Raw genomic sequence first — 20,241 nt, 5'->3', positions numbered from 1 at the left:
AACTATACACTTCCTGCACTACCATCAAAGGATCAGATGACAGAATCCTGAAACATGGGAGAGCCAGCTCCTATGAAGTAGACTTTCACCATGGGAATGGTAGCAGGGAAGATAATTTGCCATTCTTTCCCTCTTTTATGTGACTGTTTCAAGGTGTACTTTCTCTTTGCCATCCTTCTGGAGAAGACCTGCCTGCTGAAGAAACGTGCCTGCCAAGAGGTGTGCAGGGTCTCTTCGTGGCTCACTGTGAAGCAGTGGTTAGCAAGTAGCACACTGCCTCTTACTGTACCACGTCTTTCCTTGCTTTACTTTTTCTTATTTCCTGACCTCCACCACCTGGTCTTGTACCTCCCTGTCCAGTATCAGCACTTTAGTCTTTGCCTTGAGCTTAACTTTCATAGATGACCTGGGCCATGGCAAAGATAAAGAAATCAGAGAGCTCATTTATTTAATCATTCATTCATTCATTCACTCACTCATTCATTCAGGGCTTATTCAGTAGCTACTGAATGTTGAGCATTTGCTAGTTTCCCAGGACATAATAATGGGTACAATATGATCCCTGCCTTTAAATCACTCATTGTCTAGTTCAAAGAGACAGACATGCGATGAGATAAACCTATTCAAAATTAGGGAAACATATATCTATGGTAAAATACTTGAGATAAAATGCTCTTTTCTTGGCAATCTGGCTTTAAGAATGCTGCATATGACTTAGTAGTGAGGCCCCAACCTAATGGGATCTTGAATCAATTTTTTTGCTTTTGTACCAGAATCAGACTAAGGCCAAAGCTGGAATCAAAAGGCTTCAAGTGCCCCCTTTTCCATGGACAGCCATCAGCAACTGCCTATCACTGCCTATAGTTCCCTGTAGGGTTTTTGAGAATTGGAAGAGACGGTCATTTTTCCCACACTGTCTCATGCATCTAAATGAGAAGGGGACTGCAGTGAGGGCTAGAACCATCAAGTGGTTAACCTCATGGTGATAGTCGTATTTTTTAGAGGGAAGCTTTTTTCTCTACCCTCTGGAAGTTCAGGGGAGCCAAGTGAAGCAGCTCCAAGAGAATCACCCATAAGAATCAGGAGTGCTTAAAAAGAAAGGCATCTGATTCCTTGGTGAAATACTTGCTGAGGTAGAAGTTCAGCTGGCCCACTCTGGTGCTGACTCCAAAACACATAGGGTGAAATTTTGGGAACGTGGGCATGGGTGTTAATAAACATACTGACTGATACCTGATTTTGCTGTGGGGATCTGGAAGTGGAAGACCATTGGTGTAGCAAAGACCCACAGGCTTGAAATGACTATGGTGAAGTCTATTTGAGAAGAATTTGGGGCTATCTGTACCACATTCCATTCATTTTTGCCCTCAGAGGATTTAGATCTAACAGTTCCTATGGGGAGTTCACATGTTGGAGAAGAAACAGCAGCTGAGGACTGCCAAGGTGGCTGCTGGACCCCGCCAGGAGATATCTAATCTAAAGAAGAGAGGAGAGTTGTCCAACTGGCAAGGTTTATGAGAACAATAGTTGCTCCATTGAACACGAGAGAGAGCCAGAGAGAAGATGAATACTATAGTGAAGAAAATTGTGCACTGATGTAAAGACCAACACATTAAAGGAGGTTAAAAACATCAGACAAAATCCAAAAGAACCAGAATGGGGCAAGGGACTCATACTCAGAAATTACAGGTGGTCAGTAATTGAAGAAGACCCCACATCTCCACCCTTCCTCCTTGACTCCAACATGTGTCTTTACCTAGACAACCTAGGTGGGGCAGGGGTGGGTGGGAGGTGCAGCCATTCCCATGATCTTTCCCCACTCTGGGAAGCCAGAGCCACAGTAGTTTGTGCTGGGAAAGGGGTTGGGGAAAGTTTTGAATGCTGACATTTTAATCTGGATTGGACTATGTTTTAATAATTAAAAATAATCAGAAAGTTATAGAATCTACAAAAAATATTACCAAAGGAGGGAAGAGAATTTAACATAGCAGGATGAAATCCTGCTTTCAGCAGCTGAAAGATATAAAACCATTTCCAAAAGTGATTTCAAGGGATCTAATTGACCAGAATCCAGTCCCATGATGTCAGCCTACACGTGTATGAGGTTCAGAAACTTGCCCCTGTATGTTCAGGAAGAACAGTGATTTGAACACATAGCATTGTCTCTGTCTCAGGCAGCCACTTTGTTGTTTTTTTTTTTTAACGTTTATTTATTTTTGAGACAGAGGGAGACAGAGCGTGAACAGGGGAGGGGCAGAGAGAGAGGGAGACACAGAATCTGAAACAGGTTCCAGGCTCTGAGCTGTCAGCACAGAGCCCGACGCCGGTCTCGAATTCACGGACTGTGAGATCATGACCTGAACCGAAGTCGGACGCTTAACCGACCGAGCCACCCAGGCACCCCTCAGGCAGCCACTTTGAAATACAGAACATTGCATAACTTAGAAGACAGGAATTTAATGGTTTTGTAGTGATGATAGTACTAATGATAAACACCCGTGGTGTGACAGACGCTGTTCATGAGTTCTCACCTTGTTTTCTCAAACAACCAACAAAGTGATACAGGTTGGGTCTCCAAGAGAATACATTTTGACTTGTCCGAGATTAAGATATGATTTTTAATCCTGGCAACTCTGTGATGTGGATGCTGTGACCCTCATTTTCTAGAAGAAACAAAAGAGCTAACAATGTAATGCCACAACTAATAGATGGCAAATTTATTGTTGATGTCTGGCTCTCTCTCACTTCAGTATTCCTGCTGTTTCTATTATACCCATATCATCTGGTCATTTTGACTTCTTACAATCCAAGGCCTTTCTTCTTCTCTTTGTTCAGGATGAATTTCCTGAGACTCATTTTGATTATTCTGTGATGACCCCCTATTTGTTTTCCACATGACATATATTCACTGTGCCAAGGATCATGCTGCCTACCATCAGAATTTGTGTTCCATCTGGCTATTATTATTCCATTTGTACAAAGATCCTGGTGTGTGTGGTTCTTTTTTGGTATAAGGTTGCTGTTTTAATGGTTTGATGATGTGCTGAGCTGCATTTGGTGTGCTGGGTAATTTCCTTAATTTGACTCTGATGTTTGTGAAGATTGAGTACTCACCAGTTCATGCAATTTTGATTTTTGACTCATAAAACTGGAGCAGATGGGCCTGGGACTCAATAATTCAGCTACTGCTGATCAGTTTCATATCTTTGTTCATTTATTAATGGGATTGTTGCTAGTGAGTCTATCATTTTCTTTCTGTCACCTCAAACAATTGTTTGATATTAATATAGTCACTTTAATCTCAGATTTTGTGGAAGCTCCATAAAAACAGTTTAAAATAGTCTGTTTAGTTTTGTTAAATAAGCATCCCAATACCATAATTAGATATTGGAGGCTTTGGAACCCAAAATATAATTTCCTTTTTAATCAGTTTAAACAATAACATATTACATATCTTAGCATGTTCTGATTTGCCAGTTGGTTAGAGCCATCAGAAGAAGCTTAAATGAGGAAGGACACATAGGCAACATATTGGTGTGATTCTAGTTACTGGATTGAATTGTGAAATAGTATGTAAAAGCAGTTTTGTTTTTACCTTGGTTGTATTTAAAGAATGACCGTAGGCAAGATCCCTTTAAAGTCATATACTCAACAAATATGCATCTGTAGTAACATACTATTTTTATGCCAGTCTTTGTGATCACAAATGATGAGTATTTGGACCTTTTGAAGTGCTCTCAGCAGATACATGTATCTCCAGAGTGATAAACACAATAATATAATATGTCTAATATAGAGCAATTGTGCAAAAGAGGGAGGATTAATCGACCAGAAATCAGGTTTTACAACGTTTAATTGATATTTAAGCTCTTAGAAAACTGTTTATATAACCATTTACTCTGCTTAAATAATGCATTAGGGCAATCAATCACTAGTTTTCTTTCTTTGATCCCTGAGTCTGTCTTTGTGAGGTTACAGGGCCGCATCTTAGGGCTTAGGTCTAGAGAGATCATTAGTATTTGAGAAGCTGGACTTGGCCTTGCTTTTCCTATCATACTACTTCTTTTTTTTTCCCTATTGGATGTTAACCATATGTATAGAATAACTTCTCTCCCATGTTTAGGAGAGTCTTCTTATTGAGTGTTGGTGCATGTACATCTCTGAATGGTCAGGAAACGGGAAATAGAGTTCCCTTCAGGGTAATTTGCCACTTCACAGGTTGTTTGTCAAAATTTGCAAGTAGATCAGTCCTTGCAAAGAGTGGAGTGTTTTTATTTTTATTTTTTTTTTTGTAATTAGGATACATTTTTTATTAAGAGCTGCTAGAAACCAACATTTTTCCACTCATAAATTTAGCATCTTCTGACACAGTGAGAATTACAATGGTAGGGAAGAAAGGAGACTGTGCAAACAAAACAAAGACATAAAATGTAATGAGGGAAAAGCAGCCAGCTTGCTGCAACTGTAAAAAGGAAGAAAACTTCAGGGAGGTCTGATTTATAGGGAATAATTATTATTGGCTGATTTAGAAAACTGGGGCAGAGATAGGAAGCCGCTGAAATGACTGTTTTTGCCAACTGATTTGAAGACCTCTTCTCATCTATGCCATTATAAAATAATAATTCTTGGTGAATGTGTCCTCTTTCACTAAAGGATTTGCAAGGACTTGAAAAATACTGCTTGAATAGAATTATGATGCCTGAGAAGCACATTCAGACCACATTTTAAATGTAAAAGCAAAGACCAGGAGCAGAACAGGGATTTGTGAAGAGTTGCCTAAGGATACAGAATAAGAGAATATATCCAGTTAACAAATTCTGACTTCCTAAATTCAGAAACAGTTGGTTACCACAGTTAAACTTTAAATTCTCATTAGGGAACTTAATCTTCACAATAGCTTTCAGTCTAAGAGAGATCATTCATCTATTAATTCATCATTCAGTTATTCATCAGACATTTATTGAGCTCCTGCTATATGCCAGGTACAGGTTTCTGTGCTAAGAATACATGCATAAGTAAGACATCTCTTCTTTCAAAGAGTTCCTTTATTTAAAGAGATGAATTTAAATGAATGTGATGAACTAAGACGTACATTTTCCCAAATAGGAAATACTAATAAATAAAATGCTTAGACTCAGAAACCCAGATGTTATCTTTACTGTCGATAACGTATTTTTTTTCTTAAAACAAAATATTATTTGCCTTGTTATTCATATAGTTTTTATAAGGTACCACTTTAATAAGATATATCTCCTCAGACCCTAGGATGAGATTAAGTTGAAATCAAAGCATCAGAGGTGGCCCTTTATATTTGGAAAGAGCATTGAACTGAACATAGTAATCTGGCTTATAATTATTTCTTTTATTAACCTATTGTGTGAATTAAGGCAAGAGATTGCACCTCTTTAGGATTTATATTACTCATTTCTAAACAGTGAGTTGGGGACTAGCTGGAAGACTCTTTAAGATTGTCAACATTGGGGCGCCTGGGTGGCGCAGTCGGTTAAGCGTCTGATTTCAGCCAGGTCACGATCTCGCGGTCCGTGAGTTCGAGCCCCGCGTCAGGCTCTGGGCTGATGGCTCGGAGCCTGGAGCCTGTTTCCGATTCTGTGTCTCCCTCTCTCTCTGCCCCTCCCCCGTTCATGCTCTGTCTCTCTCTGTCCCAAAAATAAATAAAAAAAAATGTTGAAAAAAAAAAAAAAAAAAAAAAGATTGTCAACAAATTAAAACAAATCAAACACATATGTATTGATCACCTTCTATAAGCCTAAATCGTTCAAGGAACTGGGGATACAGACATGAACAAAATAGTAAGGCAGGAAAATCAAAGTGTGACATCCTGGAAGCCATGTAAAGAAAATGTTTCCAGGAATAGGGAGAGATTCATTTTCAAATGTTTTTGATAGATTAGATGAAATGAGGGTAAAAACTGACCTTTGGCTTTAGCAAAATTAATCATTGGTAACCTTGACAAGAGCCGTTTCAGGAGATTGATGGCAATAAAGATGTGATTTTGGAATGAGTTCTAGGTGAGAGACTGAACATATAAATGGACGATGGACAGACTATATATAAAAATAGAATTCTGACCCATAGTAGGCAGCAAACAGTTCAGGAAACCAACCCATTGTCTATACTAACCAACCCAGGAAGTCAACCTACTGTCTGTAAGTCAGAACTGTAGAAAGTCAGATAGCGATTTGTTCAGATAGCAAACAGTTCAGGAAACTAAAAAATAACCCTTGTAATAGTCAGCCACAAGTGGCCAGGACTTTATTAATAACTGACAGCTTCCCTAACTTTTATCCTTGTTTCAAACTCAGGGCCAATTAGAGAAAGCCAAATATGCACCTCTAGCTGGTCATATGGGACATCCTGCTTCTAGTTAGCCTGCCTATGGCTTCCTCATGCCACCAGCCTCCATACATGGCACACCTGAAGCCTTCCCTTTTTTCCATAAAGCTTTCCCAATCTTCTGCCTGCCATTTGAATTTCTACTGAAGACATGTGATAGTGGCTGAATCCTTTGTTATAGCAAGTTCTGAATCAATAGGCTGTGCTTGTTCTTATTTGGATGTTTTTTGTTTATTTTCACATAGAAAAAATTTGAGAAGAAAAATTGGAAAAAGAATATAGACAGTTTAAAAAGAGGTTTTTTTATAAAGCTGAGCAGCAAAGTGTCAGTAACTGAAGTGAGACACATTTCTTTTGATATTGTACTGGCAAGGACCTCAAATACAGTGATTAATAGAAGCAGTGATAGTGGGCATCCTTGTTTCTTCCTGATGTTAAAAAAAATTTTTTTAAAAAAATCTTACCATTATGACATTTTCTGTGTCCTTTATTAGAGAGAGGACATTACCTTCTATTCCTAACTTGAGAAGAGTTTTAAAATTTGTTTTGAATGTTTTTTATGGTTTAAACACGAACGAGTGTTGATTTTTTTGGCAAATGCCCTTGCTGCATCTATTAAGACTATTACATGGCTATTCATCCTTTATGTTTGCAATGTCCTGAATTATGTTAGATTTTCTGTTGATTAACATTCTTCAATTCCTTGGTTAAATTCAGCTTGGACATGATTTTTAAAAATGCATTGCTGATTTGGTTTGCTAAGAGTGTTTAGGGTTATATTATAAGTGAGTTTTTATTCCCCTCACCTGTGTTGTTTAATTCATTATGACATCAGAGTTTGATATCCATATTTTATATACCAAGCTTATAAAATGGGTGGCATTTCCTTTTTTCTCCTACTCTCTGGAAAAGTTTTTATAGATCAGAGTTATCTGTTCCTTGAATTTTGACAGCATTAACCTTGAAATGCATATAGGCCAAGTATTTCTGTGTATGTGGGTGTCAATTTATGCAGGTACTGATTTTATGTCTGTAACATAATCATTAAATGCAGTGTTTAATTTCTTCTAGAGTCAGTTTTAGACCATTTCTCTACATTTCCACAATTGAATCATCATAAGAGTTGTGCAGTTTTATTTCATCTAGGTTTTAATTTGCATTCTCCTAATGTCTAATGATTTTGAGTGTGTGATATCATGTTCTTATTTGTATTCTATGTTATCTTCTTTTGCCCATTTAAAAAATTGGGTTGTTTTCTCATGATTGGGTTTTGAGTGTTATTTATATATTCTGAACACAAGTCCATCAGGAAAATTATTTGCAAATACTTTATCCTAGTTTGTGTCTTATCTTTTCATTTTCTTAATAACATCTTTCAAAGAGCAGAAGTTTTTCATTTTGATGAAATCCAATTTAACAAGAATTTAATAGATTGTTCTTATATGTTTTATCTAATAAGTCTTTGCCTAACTTAAAGAATTTCTCCCATACTTTATTCTAGAAGCTTTTTAGCTTTAAAAAAAATCCATTTTGAGTTGAACTTTATGGTGTGAGATATGTATTGAAGTTCACTTTTTTGTATTTTGATGTGTGATTATTCTAGCACTATTTGTTGAAAGACTGTCCTTCTCTCACTGAATAATCTATCATTAATAATCTATCATTCATCTATCACTGAATAATCTAGTCATTAAAAAAAATCTATTGTCTCTGTATGTGTGGTTTTACTCCAAAACTGTCTTGTTCCAAAGATATTTTTGTCTATATCTGCATACCAGTACCCTATTGTCTGGGTAAGCATGACTTTATAATAAGTTTTAATATCAGGTAGCACAAATCCTGTAACTTGGTTTCTTTTACAAAATTGTTTTGATTATTCTTAGTCCTTAGCATTTCTGTGTGACTTTTAGAATCAGCTTGTCAAATCCTACCAGAAATACCAGGAACTTGATTGGGATTGTATTACACCTATAAGATCAATTTGGAGAGAACCAATATCTTAAAAATACAGAGTTTCTAGTGCATGAACATGTTATATTTTTTCCATTTATTTAGATCTTTTAAAATTTGAGCACTATTGGGATGCCTGGGTGGCTCAGTCAGTTAAGCGGCCAGCTTCAGCTCAGGTCATGATGTCACAACTCAAAGGCTCATGAGTTCGAGCCCTGCGTCAGGCTCTGTGCTGACAGCTCAGAGCCTGGAGCCTAATTCCGATTCTGTGTCTCCCTCTCTCTCTGCCCCTCTCCTGCTCATACTCTGCCTGTCTGTCTCTCTCAAAAATAAATAAACATTAAAAAAATTAAAAAAAAATATTTGAGCACTGTTTTGCTGTAGGTCTTACATATACTTTTCAGATTTATTACTAATATTTCACTTTTTTATTTTGTTATGAATATTGTTGCTTTTTCAGTTTCAATTTATTTTTTTCTTTAAAAGTTTTAATGTTCATTCATTTTTGAGAGACATAGAGTGTGAGCAGGGAAGAGGCAGAGAGAGAGGGAGACACAATCTGAAGCAAGCTTCAGGCTCTGAGCTGTCAGCACAGACCCCGATGCCAGGCTCAAACCCATGAACCATGAGATCATGATCTGAGCCAAAGTTGGACTCTTGATGGACTGAGCCACCCAGGCACCCCTCAATTACAATTTCTGATCATCATGTCTATTATAAAGACATACTTTATATTTATGTATATTGGCCCTATATCCTGTAACCTTGCTGAACGTAACTACTAATTCTAAATAGTTTTTTTTTTTAAATACATTCCAGTGGATTTTCTATGTAGATGATCATGCTGTTTGGTAGTATAGACAGTTTTACTTCTTGTTTTACAAAATGGTTATCTTTTATTTATTTTTCTGTGTTAATGGAGTAGCTAGTACCTCTAGTGAACATAAATGGTGAGAACTGCATTCTTTTTCCTAATATTAGTAGGAATATGTCCATCTTTCACGTTAAGTATGAGATTAATTGTAGATTTTAATAGATACCCTTTAGCAGATTGAGGAAGTTCAATTTTGAGTGTACTGAGATTTTTCCAAGAATGGATATTAGATTTTGTCAAATGATTTTTCTGTATGTATTGAGAACATCACCTGGTTTTATTGTTTTGATTGTAAATTACAATGATTGAATTCAAAATGTTAAATCAAGCTTGTATTTTTGGGATAATTTTCTGTTGGTTATAATATGTATTCATTTTTATATGTTGCTATATTCAATTTGTTAAAATTTTGTTTAGAATTTTCACATCTCTGTTAAAGAGGGATATTGATCTTTAGTTTTCTTAAAATATTTTGGTCAGGTTTAATTATAAGGTTACTGCTAGAAGTGTTCCATTCTCCCCAATAGTCTAGAAAAGTTTGTGTGTAATTGATGTTGTTTTTTCCTTAAATGTATGGCAGAATTCCCTCCACTGAAGGTATATGTGCCTGTTTTCTTTTGTGTGTGGGCGGGGAAGGTTTTTAACTACAAATTTGGTATATCTAGTGTATGTAGGTATATTCAGGTTATCTGCATTTACATTTCTTTCAAAAATATCAGACAGCTTCACAATATAGGATGCATATTCCCATCTGCCAGAATTGGGGGGCATTCAGTAGTAGCTGCCTCTAGTCTGACATTGTCTCTATAACTCTCTGTTGGCTAACATTCTTTATTTATATTAACTTAATAGCTACTATACACTTTTGGGTTACTAACCTTTCTTTAAAGTTTTAATGTGCATTCATTTGTTATAGATCCCAAAGATGATCTGTTTCAACTATCTAATTTAGTAGGTGTTGAAAACTGTAGCTTCACAAAGGTCACTCAGCAAGTTATGTGAGAATTAGAGTCTAGGTTTCTTGTCATATGCTCAAGTGCCTTTTCATTGTCCCTTCAGACTTTCCTGTATCTGTACATCATCTGCTTGCCTAGTAGTTGCTTCAGCTAGTATAATCCTGGGTACAGGAAGTGATGTGCACAAATAGATCTGTCTTCCTCCATAATATATTGAAAAGCATGTTTTCCAGTCATGCTTCTTAGTAAACATTTCCAAGGCCTTATTGCTCTGTATGTCTTTCTTGTTCTTCCCTTTCTTTTCTTCCAGTTCCTCACTCATTATAACGTGGAGAAAGGTATAAATTTAGTCAACTTTGTTTCACTCCACCTTGGTGTTTCTTAATCTGGTCCTTATATTCTCCATATTTTCTTGCCTAATTCAAAACGTACCCTCATACCTGGACGTATGTATACTCTAACAATAGAATTTCCTACTTCACATATCCTGCCTCCAAATATTTTGAGACCTGTGCAGAATAATATTACCACAAGATCTAACCTTCTGTTTAAAAATTTCTTTTCCTGTGATCAAGTTTTTATGGCATGGGCCTAAAAGAGATTAGGAGAAGGTATCATGTGAGGACCTGTTTGTTTGTTTGTTTGTTTGTTTGCTTTCTATAATTTATTTTTTATAATTTACATTCAAGTTAATTAGCACATGGTGCAACAATGATTTCAGGAGATTCCTTAAGCCCCTTACCCATGTAGCCATTTACCCACAACCCTCCAGCAACCCTCTGTTTGTTCTCTGCATTTAAGAGTCTCTTAGGTTTTGTCCCCCTCTGTGTTTTTATATTATTTTTGCTTCTCTTCCCTAATGTTCATCTGTTTTGTATCTTAAAGCTCATATGAGTGAAGTCATATATTTGTCTTTCTTTGACTAATTTCACTTAGCATAATACCCTCTGGTTCCATCCACGTAGTTGCAAATGGTAAGATTTCATTCTTTTTGATTGCTGAGTAATACTCCATTGTATATATATACCACATCTTCTTTATCTGCTCATCCATCGATGGACATATGGGCTCTTTCCATACTTTGGCTACTGTTGATAGTGCTGCTACAAACATTGGGGGTGCATGTGTCCTTTTGAAACAGCATACCTGTATCCCTCGGATAAATACCTAGTAGTGCAATTGCTGGATCATAGGGTAGTTCAATTTTACTTTTTTGAGGAACCTCCATACTGTTTTCCAGAGTGGCTGCACCAGTTTGCATTCCCACCAGCAGTGCCAAAGAGGTCCTCTTTCTCCGCATCCTTGCCAACATCTGTTGTTGCCTGAGTTGTTAATGTTAGCCATTCTACAATGTGTGAGGTGGTATCTCATTGTGGTTTTGATTTGTTATTTGTATTTCCCTGATGATGAGTGATGTGGAGCATTTTTTAATGTTTCAGTTGGCTGTCTGGATGTCTTCTTTGGAGAAATGTCAATGCATGTCTTTTGCCCATTTCTTCACTAGATTATTTATTTTTTGGGAGTTGAGTTTGATAAGTTCTTTATAGATTTTGGATACTAACCCTTTATCTGATATGTCATTTGCAAATGTCTTCTCCCATTCTGTTGATTGCCTTTTAGTTTTGCTGATTGTTTCCTTCGCTGTGCAGAAGCTTTTTATTTTGATGAGAACCCAATAGTTTAGTTTTGCTTTGGGTTCCCTTGCTTCTGGAGATATGCTGAGAAAAGTTGCTGCAGCCAAGATCAAAGAATTTTTGCCTGCTTTCTCCTCCAAGATTTTGATGGCTTCCTGTCTTACATTTAGGTCTTTTATCCATTTTGAGTTTATTTTTGTGTATGGTGTAAGAAAGTGGTCCAGGTTCATTCTTCTGTATGTTGCTGTCCAGTTTTCCCAGCACCATTTGCTGAAGAGACTGTCTTTATTCCAGTGGATAGTCTTTTCCTGCTTTGTCAAAGATTAGTTGACCATATGTTTCTGGGCCCATTTCTGGATTCTCTATTCTGTTCCTTTGATCTGAGTGTCTGTTTTTGTGCCAGTATCACACTATCTTGATGATTACATTTGTGATTCAGCTTGAAGTCTGGAATTGTGATGCCTCCAGCTTTGGTTTTCTTTTTCAAGATCGCTTTGGCTATTCAGGGTCTTTTCTGGTTCCATACTAATTTTAGGATTGTTTGTTCTAGCTCTGTGAAGAATGCTGGTGTTATTTTGATAGGGATTGCATTGAATATGTAGATTGCTTTGGGTAGTATTGACATTTTAACAATATTTTTTCTTCCTATCCAGGAGCATGGAATCTGTTTCCATTTTTTTTTGTGTCTTCTTCAATTTTTTTTCATAAGTTTTCTATAGTTTTCAGTGTATAGATTTTTCACCTCTTTGGTTAGATTTATTCCTGGGTAATTTATGGGTTGTGGTGCAATTGTAAATGGAATTGATTCCTTGATTTCTCTTTCTGTTGCTTCATTGTTGGTGTATAGGAATGCAGCCGAATTCTGTGCATTGGTTTTATATACTGCCGTTTTGCTGAATTCATGGATCGGTTCTAGCAGTTTTTTGGCAGAATATTTTGGGTTTTCCATATAGAGTATCATGTCATCTGTGAAGAGTGAAAGTTTGACCTCCTCCTGGCCAATTTGGATGCCTTTTATTTCTTTGTGTTGTCTGATTGCTGAGGCTAAGACTTCCAATATTATTCAATATGTTGAATAACAGTGGTGAGAGTGGACATCCCTGTCTTGTTCCTAATCTTAGGGGGAAAGCTCTCAGTTTTTCCCCATTGAGGATGATATTAGTGTTGGGTTGTTCATATATGGCTTTTATGATCTCGAGGTATGATCCTTCTATCCCTACTTTCTTGAAGGATATCCTTTTAACAAGAAAGAATGTGTGTATTTTGTCAAATGCTTTCTCTGAATCTATTGAGAGGATCATGTAGTTCTTGTCTTTTCTTTTATGATTTATCATACTGATTGTTTTGTAGATATTGAACCAGCCATGCATCCCAGGTATAAATCCCACTTGGTCGTGGTGCATAATTTTTTTAATGTATTGTTGGATCCGGTTGGCTAGTATCTTGTTGAGGATTTTTGCTTCCATGCTCATCAGGGAAATTGGTCTATAGTTTTCTTTTTTAGTGGGGTCTTTGTCTGGTTTTGGAATCAAGGTAATGCTGGCTTCATAGAAAGAGTTTGGAAGTTTTCCTTCCATTTCTACATTTTTGGAACAGCTTCAAAAGAGTAAGTGTTAACTCTTCTTTAATTGTTTGGTAGAATTCTCCTGGAAACCCTTCCAGCCCTGGACTCTTGTTTGGTGGGAGACTTTTGATTACTGATTTAATTTCTTTATTGGTTATGAGTCTGTTCAAAGTTTCTGTTCCTGTTGTTTCTACAACAGGGAAGAAATTTATCCATTTCTTCCAAATGCCCAATTTGTTAGCATATAATTGCTCATAATATTATATTATTGTTTGCATTTCTGTGGTGTTAGTTGTAATCTCTTTCATTCATGATTTTATTTATTTGGGGTGTTTCCTTTTTCTTTTTGATCAAACTGGCTAGTGGTTTATCAGTTTTGTTTATTCTTTTAAAGAACCAGCTTCTGGTTTCATTGATCTCTTCTGTGTTTTTGGTTTTTATAGCATTGATTTCTGTTCTAATCTTTATTATTTCCTATCTTCTGCTGTTTTTGTGTTTTATTTGCTGTTCTTTTTCCAGTTCTTTAAGGTGTAAGGTTCGATTGTGTATATGAGACCTTTCTTCCTTCTTTAGGAAGGCCTGAATTGCTATATACTTTCGTCTTATTGCCGCCTTTCCTGCGTCCCAGAGGTTTTGGGCTGTGGGGTTATCATTTTCATGGGCTTCTATGAACTTTTTAATTTCCTCTTTAACTTCTTGGTTGGCCCATTCATTCCTTAGTAGGATGGTCTTTAGTCTCCAAGTATGTGTTATATTTCCATATTTTTTGGGGGGTTGATTTCAAATTTCATAGCGTTGTGGTCTGAAAATATGCATGGTATGATCTCGATCTTTTTGTACTTGTTGAGGGCTCATTTGTGTCCTAGTATATGATCTATTTTGGAGAATGTTCCATGTGCACTGGAGAAGAATGTGTATTCTGTTGCTTTAGGATGAAATGTTCTGAATATATCTGTTAAGTTCATTCAGTCATTGTGTCATTCAAAGCCATTCTTTCCTTGTTGATTTTCTGTTTAGATGATCTGTCCATTGTTATAAGTGGGGTGTTGAAGTCCCCTACTATTATGGTATTATTATCAATTAGTTTCTTTATGTTTGTCATTAATTGATGTATATATTTGGCTGCTTCCACATTTGCAGCATCAATGTTTACCACTGTTATATCTTCTTGGTGGATAGACCCCTTAATTATGATATAATACCCTTCTTCATCTCTTGTTACAGTCTTTCTTTTAAAGTCTAGATTGTCTGATGTAAGTATGGCTACTCGGGTTTCTTTTGGTGACCATTATCATGATAGATGGTTCTCCATCCCCTACTTTCAATCTGAAGGTGTCTTTAGGTCTAAAGTGAGTCTCTTATAAACAGCGTATAGATGGATCTTGTTTTCTTATGCATTCTGTTACCCTGTGGCTTTTGATTAGAGCATTTAGTCCATTGATGGTTAGGGTGAGTACTGAAAGATACGAATTTATTGCTATTATGTTGCCTGTAGAGTTGGGGTTTCTGGTGGTGTTCTCTGGTCCTTTCTAGCCTTTGTTGCTTTTTTTTTTTCTGTTTTTTTTCCCCTCGGTCCCCCTTAAAATTTCTTTCAGGGCTGGTTTAGTGGTCACAAACTCCTTTAAATTTGTTTGTCTGGGAAACTTTTAATCTCACCTTATATTTTGAATGACAGCCTTGCTGGATAAAGAATTCTTGGCTGCATATTTTTCCAATTCAACACATTATATATATATATCCTGCCACTTCTTTCTGGCCTGCCGAGTTTCTGTGGCTAACCCCTTGTAGGTTAAGGACTTTTTTTCCCCTTGCTGCTTTCATGATTCTTTCCTTGCCTGAATATTTGCGACTTTGACTATGATATGCCTTGTTGATAGTCAGTTTTTGTTGAATCTGATGGGAGTCCTCTGTGCTTCCTGGATTTTGATGTCTGTCTCTTTCCCCAGGTTGGGGAAGTTTTGTGCTATGATTTGCTCACATAACCCTTCTACCCCTTTTTCTCTCTTTTCATCTTCTGGGACCCCTATGATTCTGATGTTCCTTTTTAATGAGTCACTGATTTCTCTAATTCTTAAATTGTATTCTTTTGCCTCAGTCCCCTCTTTTTTTTTTTCTGCTTCATTGTTCTCCATAAGTTTGTCCTCTATGTCACTGATTCACTGCCCTGCTTCATCCATCCATGCCGCTGTGGCATTCATTTGAGATTGCAGCTCAGTTATAGCATTTTTTATTTCATCCCGACTAGCTTTTACTTCTTTTATCTCCACAAAAAGGGATTCTAATCTCTTTTTGGCCCCAGCTAGTATTCTTATTATCGTGATTCTAAATTCTGTTTTGGACATTTTGCTTGTATCTGTGTTGATTAAGTCCCTGGCTGTTATTTCTTCGTACTCTTTCTTTTAGGGTGAATTCCTTCGTTTTGTCATTTTTTTAAACAATTTTTTTTAATGTTTATTCCTAAGACAGAGAGAGACAGAGCATGAGTGGTGGGGGGGCGGGAAGAGAGAGGGACACACAGAATCAGAAGCAGGCTCCAGGCTCTGGGCTATTCGCAAAGAGCCTGACACAGGGCTGTAACCCACAAACCGTGAGATCATGACCTGAGCCGAAGTCGGTCACTCAACTGACTGAGCCACTTAGTTGCCCCATCTTCATTTTGTCATTTTGAAGGAAGAAAAGTAATTAATGAGGTAAAAAAATTAAAATTAAAAAAATTAAAAACAACAAAAAATCAAATAAAAGATGCTAGATCCTAGGTGTGTTCTGGTCTGGTTGTTAAAAGGAGCTTGACAGATTAGAGAAAAAAAGGAAAGATAAGAAAAGAAAAAATAAAGGAAAATGGAGAATTTGAAAAAATGAATACAATTAAATAGAATAAAATGAAATTATGGAAGTAAAAAATTTTAATTTGAAAAATTTACAAAAATAAAAAATTTAGTAGTAAAAAACAAAGAAAAAAGTTTTTAATAGAAATGGAAAATAAAAATAAATTATTTCTCTTTCTGTATTCAAGAATAAGAAAAGAAAGGAAAAAATTTCACTAGATGGAGCAGCAAACAGGCTGAAGTGTGATTGAAACAGATTGGTTTCCCCTAGAAATCAAACTATGAAGCATTTTGCAGTCTGTAAACTAAGCAGGTGGAGAGACTTGTGGTGTTCCTGACTAGTGAGGTTGGCCCAGTTGGGCGGGGCTTAGTGTAACAGCTCTGTTCTCCACTAGAGGGTGCTGCTTAGCTTACTGGGGTGGATTGTTGTGGTGTCTGTAGGTGTGTATGGGCCTGTGCGGGAAGGATGAAAATGGCATCATGCATCTACCCCGTCTCTAGTATCAGAACTCTGCTCTCCCTGATCAGCAGCTGTGCACTCCTTTATCTCCAGCTTCTGTCCACTCCCTGCTTTTACAACCTCAGGTTGCTGGGTGACACCTCCCTCCTGAGTTTTATCTCAGATGAGGCTGTTACCCAACCCCTCACTTCTGAGGTACTGCGGGTTTGGCCAGCTCAGACCTTCTGGGGGAGGGTGTCACTGAGCACTGGCTGGTTGATGGCCTGCCCTCAGGAATGTTTAGGAGATGCAATGCTGCTGATACCCAGAGACGGTGGCTGGGTGCCAGCCCACCCCAGAAAAAGTTCATGTGATCGTGTAGCACTAGTGTTACAGGGATTATGGCAAATCACACACATCTGGCCCCAGGCTTCTCCCTTAATGTCCTTGTCCAGTGAATGTGGTTGTTCTCTGGAGTTCGCTGGGAACTTTGCTTGTGGGGAGGCTGCACAGCCTCTACCAAATGTCCTCCCAGCAGAGAAATCACCTTTCTCCCTGTGGTCTATGGACCCCAAGGACCTTGCTCTCTGCTCCTTGGGATTGCCCTTCCCACCAGAGCACCACCAGGTATCAAGCTGCAGAGTTTCAGACTCTGCACTCCCCCTGTTTATAGAGTCTTAATGGAATTTAAGCCCTCTCCTTTCTCTTTTCTCCATTATTTTGTTCACTTCCTTGAATACTCATTCTTTTCAGCTGCATTTGGGTGTTGGGGGAGGGGAATGTTTTCCATACTCTGTCCTCTCTGTGCAAGCAAAAGCAGGTCACTGCCCTCCATGGCTTTCTCCCCCAGTTCATCCCTCTGCACCGCATACCTGCTGAGTTCTTTGGTTCAAGTTGTACATATTGTTGTGTTAATTCTCATATCAGTTTTCTAGGTGTGCAGGATGGCTTAGTGTTGATCTGGCTGTATTTCAGAGATGAGAGACACAAAAAAACCTTCCATGCTGTTCTGCCATCTTGGCCCCCTCCAGGACCTGTTTATGAAGTTAGGAAGAGTCCTGTTTGGGCACCAGGGTGCTTCTTTCTTCATCAGCCCATTTACCACATCAGTCTAGTGACTGGGAATAGCTCTTGGATTTACCTAGTTCCGGTGGCCTGACAATACCTGCTGTAGTTCTTTTAATGGAGATTTTAGTAAGAAACACCAAAATACATTGGGAAGCATGGTCTCATTCTTAGAATGAGATATGTAAACTTTGCTAAAAGTTAATAACCCTAATGTACCTTTTATACAAACCCATGGTTGACTGCCAACACCTCCTAATCAGGTTACTGTAGGTAGTGAGGCAACATTTCTGGTATATTCTGTTCCTGCTCCTCCAGTCATGCCTTCTCCACTTTTGAGCTTCATCCTTGTCCAGAGTTCTATTATTATTCATCTTTAGGTTAATAACAGAGATCTATGTGTCTCTTATCAAAATGTCTTCCAGATTCAGTTTTTCATGAACAGGTGTTCTATTTCAACTAGAACTTACAAATGTTGTTTGTATTGCTTCTGTGTTTTTTAAACTGTTAATTGCCAAATTTAGGGTTTTTGCTGCCTGAGAACTGTGGAAGCCAGGATCCCTATATTCTGCTTTAGAATGTCTTCTTGATGCCTGGGAAGAGTGTTTTCTTTGATGAAGATAAGAACCAAATAATGGTCATTGTGAAGTCCTTGGGTCCCAACACCCTGGAATGAATGTCTCCTTGATGTTGACAGGATTTAGGAGGCTAACTACAGAGTCAAAAATCATGGTGATGTTTGTAGACATGAAATTGAACATTCAGAATTTCTGGATATTTCCCTATACTGTTTTAATGATAGCTCTGATATTTACTATTTATTTTTGGTTTATGGGGCTATTTTTTATTCTTATTTCTTTCTAGACCACTAGGCTTTCCATTTGGATATCCATTTGGATATCTCTTTGGAAAGAAATATGTTCATGGGTCATATCTTTGTAATCTTACCATTGGTTCCCAAATGGTGATCTGTGAGCCAATACTAACTATACTACATCAAAATTCTTTGAGAGAATTTATTAAAAAGTATAATCCCTGAAAGCTTACCTAGAATTTCTCATAAATTATATATGGGGTAATGCCTGTGTTTCTAAGGAAGTTCCTAGGATATTCTTATATGAAGCTGGGTTGAGAAATGCTGATCTGAATGGTAGATATCCCATTTAGGTTTGATGGAGTTTTAGATTTTATAACAATAATAATTACTAATATGGTAATACTTACTGGACATTTATTATATATCAAACATTTTAAATGTCTTGTGGAACATATATATTACTTTTATGGAGATTACTATAATTGTATGAGGTAAATATAATTATCACCCTCATATGGGGAAACAAAGCTAACTCAGAATCACATATCTAATGATTGGAATTTAAGCTTATACTCAAAACCATTCAATCCTAAATAGGCTGCTACCTAAATGTAAGGAGCAAGCACTGGTTCTAACTCTTTCTCCAACAGAGTGACCTTGGAGAAGACATTTAAATATTCAGGAAATCTGTGGGTTTTTTTTTTTTCATTTGTAAAATGAGAGTGTTAGGTTAGGTAATTGTCTAGTTCATTTTAGCTCAAAAACGATGCTTTTTGTATGAAAATGAATTATCTTTTTTTTTTTTTTTTAAATTTTTTTTTCAACGTTTTTTATTTATTTTTGGGACAGAGAGAGACAGAGCATGAACGGGGGAGGGGCAGAGAGAGAGGGAGACACAGAATCGGAAACAGGCTCCAGGCTCCGAGCCATCAGCCCAGAGCCTGACGCGGGACTCGAACTCACGGACCGCGAGATCGTGACCTGGCTGAAGTCGGACGCTTAACCGACTGCGCCACCCAGGCGCCCCGAAAATGAATTATCTTTAAGAAGCATAACAATGAACTAATCTCTAATGTATGAAACATTTATACACAATTTACAGGAGTATTCATGGAAGTATAAACCTTCAGTACAATTTGGCACCTTTCACGCTAATCTTTCATTTTACGAACACTTAATATATATACACTTTCTGCTCTAAATATTGAACTGCAATTCTCTCTTTTGCTACAGTGTAGGTATCTAGTTATTGGGCTTATCTATGACTCAGCTCTGCGGTTCCCGGGATTAATGTACACTTTGACTTTTCTTTTGCCTTTTCTAACTGTCCTATAGTGAAGAGACTTTGCCAAAAGTATTGTTGTCTTAACACTTGAATCACAAGAGCATTCCTAACTTTTTGTCTTCTGTATTCACTGTTCTGTGGGTCAGAAATGGAGTGGAACAATTGTATAATTTCTTGTGCACTACACTTCATAACATGGTGGCATTTTGTTGTGGTGGTGGTGGTTTTTTGTAAATGACTTGCTGTTTCCACCCAGCTTCCTTCCCACGGACTAGACAAATAATGGTACTTACCAACACTTCTTTATTAACCTGGGAAGACTGTTGACATTTAGTTCTCACTTTTTAAAAGGTGATTACCCTTTTTCTCAGGATTTAGTTTTTAAAGCATTTATTCAGGAAAACATACAGTAGTTTATAGGCTTTGCTTACATAATTTCATATTGAGTTTTGTAATATGAACTATGTAATAAAAATGC

The 20,241-nt window shown here is 37.3% G+C and overlaps 1 long non-coding RNA gene across 5 annotated transcripts in view; it reads left to right on the top strand.

The window, feature by feature from the left end:
• The window catches only part of LOC131487729 (uncharacterized), a 731,038-nt gene that overhangs the window by 451 nt on the left and 710,346 nt on the right, over positions 1 to 20,241 (top strand). The gene's annotated exons all lie outside the window — the stretch shown is intronic.

This window comes from Neofelis nebulosa, chromosome 10, assembly GCF_028018385.1.
Source record: "Neofelis nebulosa isolate mNeoNeb1 chromosome 10, mNeoNeb1.pri, whole genome shotgun sequence".
NCBI lineage: Eukaryota > Metazoa > Chordata > Mammalia > Carnivora > Felidae > Neofelis > Neofelis nebulosa.
Note: the sequence above shows the minus strand (reverse complement) of the source record. Positions and strands in the feature narration are given on the sequence as shown.